Below are 10,711 nucleotides of genomic sequence, written 5' to 3' on the forward strand. Positions count from 1 at the left end.
AGAGGATGGCACTGGTTATATCTTTAAAAGTGCTTTCCTACACACTATTTATTGAGAACATGATCCAATTAACACTTTGTCTGCCTCCACTGCTCCAGCGCATGGCGGAGCACGGTCGGTGTGGGTTACAATGGGCGCTACTTTTCACAGACAATGTGGGATTCTCCTGCACGTCACCGTGTGTTTTGTGTGTGTATGGAGTGTGTGGTAGGGGTGACAGGGACATCTGTGTCTGCCAGATAATTTTAGTTCATTTGGGCTGGAGGTGTTAATTTTGGGGAGCGGGTGGCGTGGGCTCAGGATGCCCAAATGATGCCATGTGAATGATTAATGCAATGGGCGGGCACAAGCCCTTTGTTTGGTCTCTTGGTTTCACAGAGAAAGCGGAAGAGGGAGGAGTGTTTGTTTGATCCCCATTCTCTCGCGCGAATGCCTGACACGCTATCATCGTTTCGTCGACTTGTGCTTGTGTCGCTGATGATTGTGGTGAGTCGCTCTGCAGTCGCTGGGATCTGTATCGTGATGAGTGTACGCATGGTTGTGGCTTGGCTCGTGTTACTGGGAGCTGGTGTATGTGGAGTACGTGTGTGGTGTGTGTGTGTGTGTGTGTGCTGTGATCCGTGTTAGTTTAAATATACACGATCAAAGTGCTCTTATGTAATTATCATAGGTGTCAATCCGCTAGCAACTCCGTAACTAAATGAGTTAGTACAAACTAGTGCACTGGCAGTTAACGATTTTTATTTTTTTAAACACAATTAATGCTTTATTTTAAATTTAACCCTAGGCCCGCATTCCCTCTGGACTATGCTACTACTGCGCTTCAACGCGTCAACCTAATATGTGTCGTATTAGGAGACGAAGTAACATGTTTTCCTTTGATTGTTTGACTCAGTCAAGTCAAAACTGTTCGCTGCTCTGGCACCCCAATGGTGGAACAAACTCCCTCACGACGCCAGGTCACGGAGTAATCGCCACCTTCCGGAGACACCTGAAACCCCACCTCTTTAAGGAATACCTAGGATAGGATAAAGTAATCCTTCTAACCCCCCCCCCTTAAAAGAGTTAGATGCACTATTGTAAAGTGGTTGTTCCACTGGATATCATAAGGTGAATGCACCAATTTGTAAGTCGCTCTGGATAAGAGCGTCTGCTAAATGACTTAAATGTAAATGTAAATGTAAATCTTAAATAAGCATGCACCATTCCAAAAATGTTGAACCAGGACCAGATATAGCCCTTGGTTCACTCCAGACCTGACTGCCCTTGATCAGCACAAAAACATCCTGTGGCGTACTGCATTAGCATCGAATAGCCCCCGCGATATGCGACTTTTCAGGGAAGTTAGGAACCAATATACACAGGCAGATAGGAAAGCAAAGGCTAGCTTTTTCAAACAGAAATCCGCATCCTGTAGTACAAACTCACAAAAGTTCTGGGACACTGTAAAGTCCATGGAGAATAAGAGCACCTCCTCCCAGTTACCCACTGCACTGAGGCTAGGAAACGCTGTCACCACCGATGAATCCACGATAATTGAGAATTTCAATAAGCATTTTTCTACGGCAGGCCATGCTTTCCACCTGGCTACCCCTACCCCGGTCAACAGCCCTGCACCCCCCACAGCAACTTGCCCAAGCCTCCCCCATTTCTCCTTCACCCAAATCCAGAGAGCTGATGTTCTAAAAGAGCTGCAAAATATGGATCCCTACAAATCAGCCGGGCTAGACAATCTGGACACTCTCTTTCTAAAATTATCCGCCAAAATTGTTGCAACCCCTATTACCAGCCTGTTCAACCTATTTTTCGTATCGTCTGAGATCCCCAAAGATGGGAAAGCTGCCGCGGTCATCCCCCTCTTCAAAGGGAGAGACACTCTAGACCCAAACTGCTACAGACCTAAATCTATCCTACCCTGCCTCTAAGGTCTTTGAAAGCCAAGTTAACAAACAGATCACCGACCATTTCGAAACCCACCGTACCTTTTCCGCTATGCAATCTGGATTCCGAGCTGGTCATGGGTGCACCTCAGCCATGCTCAAGGTCCTAAATGATCATCGACTTGGACAAGGCTTTCGTCTCTATCAATCACCGCATTCTTATCGGCACACTCAACAGCCTTGGTTTCTCAAATGACTGTCTTGCCTGGTTCACCAACTACTTCTCTGATAGAGTTCAGTCTGTCAAATCGCAGGGCCTGTTGTCCGGACCACTGGCAGTCTCTATGGGGTGCCACAGGGTTCAATTCTCGGACCAACTCTCTTCTCTGTATACATCAATGATGTCACTCTTGCTGCTCGTGATTCTCTGATCCACCTCTACGCACACGACATCGTTCTGTATACTTCTGGCCCCTCTTTGGACACTGTATTAACTAACCTTCAGACGAGCTTCAATGCCATACAACTCTCTTTCCGTGGCCTCCAACTCCTCTTAAATGCAAGTAAAACTAAATGCATGCTCTTCAACCGATAGCTGCCCACACCTGCCCGCCCGTCCAGCATCACTACTCTGGACGGTTCTGACTTAGACTATGTGGACAACTACACATACCTAGGTGTCTGGTTAGACTGCAAACTCTCCTTCCAGACTCACATTAAGCATCTCCAATCCAAAATTAAATCTAGAATCAGCTTCCTATTTCACAACAAAGCATCCCTCACTCATGCTGCCAAACATACCCTCGTAAAACTGACTATCCTACCAATCCTTGACTTTGGCGATGTCATTTACAAAATAGCCTCCAAAACTCTACTCAGCAAATTGGATGCAGTCTATCACAGTGCCATCCATTTTGTCACCAAAGCACCATATCCTACCCACCACTGCGACCTGCATGCTCTCGTTGGCTGGCCCTCGCTTCGTATTTGTCGCCAAACCCACTGGCTCCAGCTCCATCTATTCATTCCTTTACACTCGTGTGTAAAAGGTAGATGTTGTGAAATTGTTAGATCACTTGTTAGATATTACTGCATGGTCGGAACTAGAAGCACAAGCATTTCGCTACACTCACATTAACATATACTAACCATGTGTATGTGACCAATAACATTTGATTTGATTTGATTATCTATAGGTCTTTGATAGGTATAGCCCRGCCTTATCTCCGCTCACTGGTCACCATAGCAGCACCCACCCATATCACGCGATCCACAGGTATATTTCACTGGTCACCCCCAAAGCCAATTCCTCCTTTGGCCGCCTTTCCTTCCAGTTCTCTGCTGCCAATGACTGGAACGAACTGCCAAAATCACTGAAGCTGGAAACACTTATCTCCCACACTAACTTTAAGCACCAGCTGTCAGAGCAGCTCACAGATCACTGCACCTTTACATAACCCATCTGTAAATAGCCCATCCAACTACCTCATCCCCATAATGTTATTTATTTATTTTACTCCTTTGCACACCAGTATCTCTACTTGCACATTCATCTTCTGCACATCTATCACTCCAGTGTTTAATTGCTATATTGTAATTATTTCGCCACTATGGCCTATTTATTGCCTTACCTCCCTTATCCTACCTCATTTGCACACACTGTATATAGACTTTGTTTTGTAGTATTGACTGTATGTTTGTTTATTCCATGTGTAACTCTGTGTTGTTGTTTGTGATGCACTGCTTTGCTTTATCTTGGCCAGGTTGCAGTTGTAAATGAGAACTTGTTCTCAACTAGCCTACCTGGTTAAATAAAGGTGAAACCAAACAAATAAAACAACTGTATAATATAGAATGCTGTAATAAATGCTACAGTATTATCTGTAAAAAAAAAAACTCTGTAGTAGATACTACAGTTTTTAATGTGCATATATCCTGCCCATTCCCCTCCCCCATATCCCAATTTCTGCCACCCATAAGTGAGAAACCTATATGCCAAGTATAGATAGTATATTGTGTTCTGTCACACCCTGGCCTTAGTTATCTTTGTTTTCTTTATTATTTTTAGTTAGGTCAGGGTGTGACATGGGGGATGTATGTGTTTTGTATTGTCTAGGGTTTTTGAATGTTTATGGGGCAGGGTTCAGTCTAGGTGTTTGTATGTCTATGGTTGCCTAGATTGGTTCTCAATTAGAGACAACTGTCTATCGTTGTCTCTGATTGGGAGCCATATTTAGGCAGCCATAGTCATTAGGTAGTTTGTGGGTGATTGTCTATGTCTTTACGTTAGTTGCTTGTGTCTGCACTTTCGTTTTATAGCTTCACGGTCGTTTGTTGTTTTGTATAGTTTGTCAGTGTTCGTCTTCGTTAAATAAAGAAGATGTATTGTTATCACGCTGCGCCTTGGTCCTCCTCTCTTCCACAATATGACGATCGTGACAGTGTTCCATGTTGGTTATAGAAAATAGCAGAAGCTCTGAACTGTCCATTCAAACCCCAGTCCTACCAACCTTCAGGTTATGGAGAATGTGCTTTTTTAGTATTTGTCCAGTAGGTTTCCTCAAGGAGAAAGCCTCCACTTCTATGTCAAACATAATAAAACAAAAACACTATAGTAAATACTACAGTAATGTCTGCAAACACCAGAGTAAATACTACAGTATATTACAGTCTGCAAAAACACTATAGTAATTACTACAGTATTCTACAGTCCTCAAACAACTCTACAGTAAATACTACAGTATATTACAATCTGCAAAAACAATACATTAATTACTATAGTATATTCCTCAGTTTTCTTTTACTACAGTATTTGCAATAGAGTTAACTGTGGATAATACAGTATACTACAGTGAATACTACAGAACAATCTGTAAAAACACTACAGTGAATACTATAGTATTTATACCATAGTATACTCAGTAGCGTGCCGTGGGCCTGGCGCCTGGGCCTTCAGTGAGGTCCTACACAGTCCCACCCGAATTAATCCACCTGTTATTACCATCATTTAGATGCCATGGCTCTAGACACTATACATTTAGACAGAAACGCAGTATAACCAGGCGTTGCGTCACCTTGAAATTGACATTTTTTTCAGAGAATTGCAGGGGAAGAGTACAATACACTACAGTTCAACTAATAGGCAAGAACATAGTCGAGTGCAACAGAGTTATATTAATATTCTTCTTCTATCCATTTCTGGTCCACAAACTTTGAGCTTTAAGTCCCCCAAAAAATAAATACAGTGTGTTCACTAAACAGCGCATTGTCGCACCCAAAGCAGTTTCACCGTGATGATAAAGACACATAACTATTCACTGAAAATAAAAGAAAACAAATAATTTGCAACATAGGCTATTTGCCATTTTATTTTGTTAATATATAGGCTATTTAATATTAACGAAATAAAATGCGAAACATACATACACATTTAATAAAAAATAACATGCATCGTATGCCTACTCACCAAAGACTGATTATTAGACAGTTGCGTGCGCTTAGGGGATCGTGAGAAAAATGCTGCAAGGCCATTGAGGTTGGCAAAGAAGACCTTGCATTCTTTAAGCTTTGAGGCTCCTTGAGTCAGTACTAAATTTAGTCGATGTGCATAGCAGTGAATGAATAAGGCCATCGGTGCCCTCTCCTTAACTTTAGCCTGCACCCCATTGAGTCCAGATGCCATGACTGCTGCGCCATCAAAACACTGTGCCACAACTTTATCCAGACTACATTCATTTTCCTCCAAGAAACGGAAAATAAGAGCGGCAATGTCATCAGCTCGCGTTGCCCGCTTGTCACATCTTCAAAACCGGAATAAATCGCTCCTTGACTCCCGTGTCCGTCACATAACGCAGGATGAGTGAGAGCTGTAGCTCCACTCTGGTGTCCCCAAACGTTTTCAAAAGCACCATTGCTTCTAAGTGCCCAGCACGTACTTTGGTGTCCTCGTTGCTGCCTTGGTTAGACAACTCAAGTTTGCAAAGCCAGTGTGGCTCCAAACACCAAATCGATCACTTGCAAATAATAGGCATTCCCAGCAGTACAAGTTTTGCAGTGCTTCTCGGAGCCTGTGAGCACATTGACAGCGCTCATAGTTGAAACTTTGAAAGTGCGAACGAACGAACCCTTTCCCGCCTGTGACAGGCTTTGTGGCGTCGGGCGACCTCCTCCTACAACATGTCTAACTTTTCTTGAAAAGTTCGTCTTGAGAATGGCGTTATAAATTATATCCTCGACCAAATCGATATCTTCTCTCTCCTTCCGCCATTGTGGGTTCAAAAAACAGATAGAACGCGAATTAATTCTGTTTATCAAATTTAGTTTTCCTAGATCTGCATAGACCTGCCCATAGGACCTGCCTCTCAATATTGGTAATTCAATTCAAAAGACGTGGACGCCCTACGCCTGCTAGCTGGCTCACTGTGTAACACTGGAGCCAGCCAGCAGGCGTACAATAGCCAACTCTAAAGCTGATTGGTTGACACAAAATTTTAATTTCCATTCACTTTAAGCTACAAGCGCCCGCACTGTTGATTCTGAAGGCCTGAGGGCAGATTTTAGACCCCTGGCAACACATGATGGCTGAATATGATTGGATAAAAGATCTAACGTAAAGACCAGCCCTCCAAATCTCAACCTGGGGCTGGAAGCAGTGCAACCAAGAGGAAAGCTATGAAATGAAGAGTATAACTCTTACTCTGGGGAATAATTTAATACATATTTGTGGGAAAATATATTTWAAAAAAWTTATATTCTGATGATGTTTAGGCCAGCAGAGATGGCCTTGCAGGCCCTGACGGCCCACCACTGAGTATACTATAGTATGTTTTCATGTGGGTGGCTGGCTTGGACTGGGGGTCATGTCAGAGGGAGATTATTGGTGATTTTAACATGTATAAAGCTGCAGTACTTCGAATTTAACTGCACCTTCAGGTACTTTAAACTGGAGAGGAATGGTGAAAACAGATGTGGAAACTGCTAGAGGAAATAGTTGCAGAGAGATCACCCGTAAATGGGACTGATGCTGTCAAATTTTACAGAGAAATAATAGGTGAGGAGAGAACGAATGAACAAATGGAGATGTAAGTTGTCTTATTATTCTTCCTTACTCTGCATTCGCTGTGTGTGTGTGTTTGTGTGTATGTGTGTGTTGATCTGTGCTTGCCTCTGTGTGCTAGTGTGCATGTGTTTGTGTGTGTGTGTCCTTCAGCCCCTCACTCGAAATGGCTGTGTGAGCACAAGGCTAGTGGGCCTTATCTACACTACATGGCCATAAGTATGTGGACACCTGCTTGTCGAACATCTCATTCAAAAATCATATGCGTTAAGACAGAGTTGGTCCCCCTTTGCTGCTACAACAGCCTCTACTCTTCTGGGAAGGATTTCCTCTAGATGTTGGAACATTGCTGAGGGGCCTTGCTTCTATTCAGCCACAAGAGCATTACTGAAGTAGGGCACTGATGTTTGGCCGATTAGGACTGGCTCGCAGTCTGCGTTCCAAGTAATCCCAAAGGTGTTCGATGGGGTTGAGGCCACGGCTCTGTGCAGGCCAGTCAAGTTCTTCCACACCGATCTCGATAAAACCATTTCGGTATGGACCCCGCTTTTTTGCACGGTGGCATTGTCATGCAGAAACAGGAAAGGGCCTTCCCCAAACTGTTTCCACAAAGTTGGAAGCAAAGAATAGTCTAGAATGTAATTGTATGCTATATCATTAATATTTCCCTTCACTGGAACTAAGGGGCCTAGCCCAAACCATGAAAAACAGCCCCAGACCGTTATTCCTCATCCACCAAACTTTACAGTCGGCACTATGCATTCGGTTAGGTAGTGTTCTACTGGCATCTGCAAAACCCAGATTTGTCTGTCAGAGTGCCAGTTGCAGTATAGTTTCTCATACCCTTAATTCAGAAAATGTATTTTTGGACTTTACTGAGTGGATAAACGTCTCTCGTCAACGTGAGCCCAAGCACTTATCGAGTGTTTCCCCAGATCAAGTATGAAGACATTGCACGAACAGGCCGTGCGCAAACATTTCCCCCCAGCACAATTTCTGGCTGGCGCCCGCATTGCCTTCATGTTTGTTTGTCTTACAAATTGGACTTTGGACATGTGTGCGTTCTTATCAAAGTAAGTGGTTTATTTTCTGTATATCGTGTTGTCGTTTTTGCTTTAGCACAACGATATATGGATCATAATATATTTACTGTTTTATTAACATGTATTCAAGTTCTGGTGACAAATCATGCATTTCGAATCTTGCATAGATTGTAATGGACACATATGATGTGTGTAAAATACTTGAATGTTGTACTGATTATGATGAGCTAATGCTAAGCTATTTGCCGGCTATGTGTGGCGCCATGTTTGTTGACATCATACAATGCATTTTGTTTGTCACGTTAGCGTCTGACAGACCAATGATGTTACACCAAGGGAAAGTTCCCTCGACTGACTTATAGTGCTTTCAAGACAACTGTGAACTCGGAAAAATACTAGGTAAAATCATGACGTCAATGATCTTCATGTCGGAAAGTTGGAGCTCTAGAAAGAGGCCCGAGTTCCCGAGTTGGAATTCCGAATTGGATGACCGTTCCCAAAATTGTTTTCCCGAGTTCCCAGTTGTCTTCCACGCGGCATCAGATTGTAACTTTGGTACCTCAGGGTTGCCAGCTCAGACCTCCCTTTCCAGGGGGTTCATTTTTATTTAGCGTATAACCTTCTCTTGTGTTTGCCCCTCATTTATTGATAAATCCCCCATCATAGTAGTATTTCCTGCATCATATCCCCCCCACGATACCTTCGCCCATTACTACCCCCCACGGACTAGAAAACCCCCCACAAATGAAATTAACCCCCCCACAAACCCCCCTAAAATGGTTTCATCCCTGTTTAGCTTTTGTGCTACGGTTAGGCAAGGCAGTAGGGTTGTATTTGATGTGATGATCTGTGAGGGGAAAGCATTGTATTTGCTTTATGATTTGTCAAAAATGTTAAAAGACTTGTCAAGTCATGTGCTCCGGTTCTTGTATACACTGTAACAAGTACATCAACAATGAAATATGATGAAAATGGCATTCTGGGATTAGGGAGTTTTCGCTTATTAAACATAAACAAACATGGCTGCCATCATAAAGAATTTAGCTGATGTTAGCGTAGCTGACGCGCATCTCTTTTCTTAACAGCATTACATTAGTCTCTTGTGCTCACCGGAGATGTGGTACATTGTAAACTAGTCTGGCTATTTAGATGCTGTTCAGACAACAAGGGTGTTAAGACGCGTTTGTTGCGTCATACGTTCTGTTGCTACTGTTCCAATCCGGTATTTGAGATCGTACGCTGCAGGGACCACTCAACCATAAACACAAATATGTGATTGTACTCGTCAAAGGGTTAATATGTCATCAACTTTCATTGTGATCATGTTTTGGAATATTTTTCAGAATAAAATCAACCAATGAAATATGCTCTCAAAAAGATTGTGTTAAACTATTATGAACTGGTTTAGTACATCATCATTGGTGATATTTGATGGTCTTTTCATCAGATACTGTATATATATATATATAATCACGCTTCTAAATCTGAGATGGCACTAAACGTCTGCCAGTGTTAGACTGGCATGGTGGTCAAAACCACCCCCTGAGGTCTCTGTGTGTGTGTGTGTGTGTGTTGTGTGTGTGTGTTGGTGTGTGTGTGTGTGTGTGTGTGTGTGTGTGGTGTGTGTGTGTTGTGGTGTGTGTGTGTGTGTGTGTGTGATGTGTGTGTGTGTGTGTGTGTGTGTGTGTTTTGAGCATGTTGAATGCACCTGCCAGCTTATCGTGCCCTCAGATGGCAAAATCTGGCACAGACTTGGTATCTGAGTGTGTGCGGGCTTGAGTGTCTTGTGTGCATGCCACTGTGGCGAATCCTGCAATTGGTACCATCCTGCCTGAGGTGAGATGAACTCATCATGAGAGGCTGACAAGCACCAGGCAACAGTACCAAAGAGGATGAAAGTCACAGTTCTTTGTTCTGTCTAGGTGGCCCTTGGCCTTTCCCAATGGTATTCCTCCTATCCCTTTACACATCATATATTAAAAGCAGGTTTAAACACGCCAGTTACAATGAGTAATGTTTGGTGTTTTGAGCACACACACAACACATACTGGTACATTGTACATATTGCCTAGTCACACCACTCTAACTCCCTCAAACTCACCTCTGAACCTTGAAGCCAGTTCCACTGCATTATTATTGTTCCCTCTATTCAGGGACTGTTTAGACCTGGCGCCATTATTATCAGGTAGAACAGAAAACAGCAGGCTCAGGACCTCGTAGGTAAGAGTTGAATACCCCTGCTCTATAGTTTATATCATTCTCTCTCTCTCTCTTTCTCTCTCTCTCTCTCCTCTCTCTCTCTCTCTCTCTCTCTCTCTCTCTCTTCTCTCTCTCTCTCTCTCTCTCTCTCTCTCTCTCTCTCTCTCTCTCTCTCTCGTCATCTCTTCTCTCTCTCTTCTCTCCTCTCTCTCACTCTCTCGGCTCTCTCTCTCTCTCTCTCTCTCTCTCCCACACACACACAACACACACACACACACACACACACACACACACACACCACAACACACACACACACAACACACACACACACACCACGCCACGCCACACAGACACACACACACACACAGTCTGCTCTGGCAGGTCCTGGCTGCTAACTACTTGGTAGGCCATATACAGGGGCGTGCTCAGTGTGAGTATTTCGGTCTACACAGTAAAACCCAATTACCAGTGCTTTGATGTCTTAGCGGACAGTCTCATTTGTCAGCTAAACAGCCAGATAAATGTATGCTGAT

General features: G+C 43.4%; 1 non-coding gene across 1 annotated transcript; it reads left to right on the plus strand.

Moving 5' to 3' along the window:
* Window positions 1-4,402: 4,402 nt before the first annotated feature.
* On the plus strand, window positions 4,403-4,457 carry LOC111978829 (U7 small nuclear RNA). Its single transcript, XR_002879233.1, has one exon. It is a non-coding gene; the product is annotated as a U7 small nuclear RNA (small nuclear RNA).
* Window positions 4,458-10,711: the final 6,254 nt, after the last annotated feature.

This window comes from Salvelinus sp. IW2-2015, linkage group LG18 (genome assembly GCF_002910315.2).
Source record: "Salvelinus sp. IW2-2015 linkage group LG18, ASM291031v2, whole genome shotgun sequence".
NCBI classification, from domain to species: domain Eukaryota; kingdom Metazoa; phylum Chordata; class Actinopteri; order Salmoniformes; family Salmonidae; genus Salvelinus; species Salvelinus sp. IW2-2015.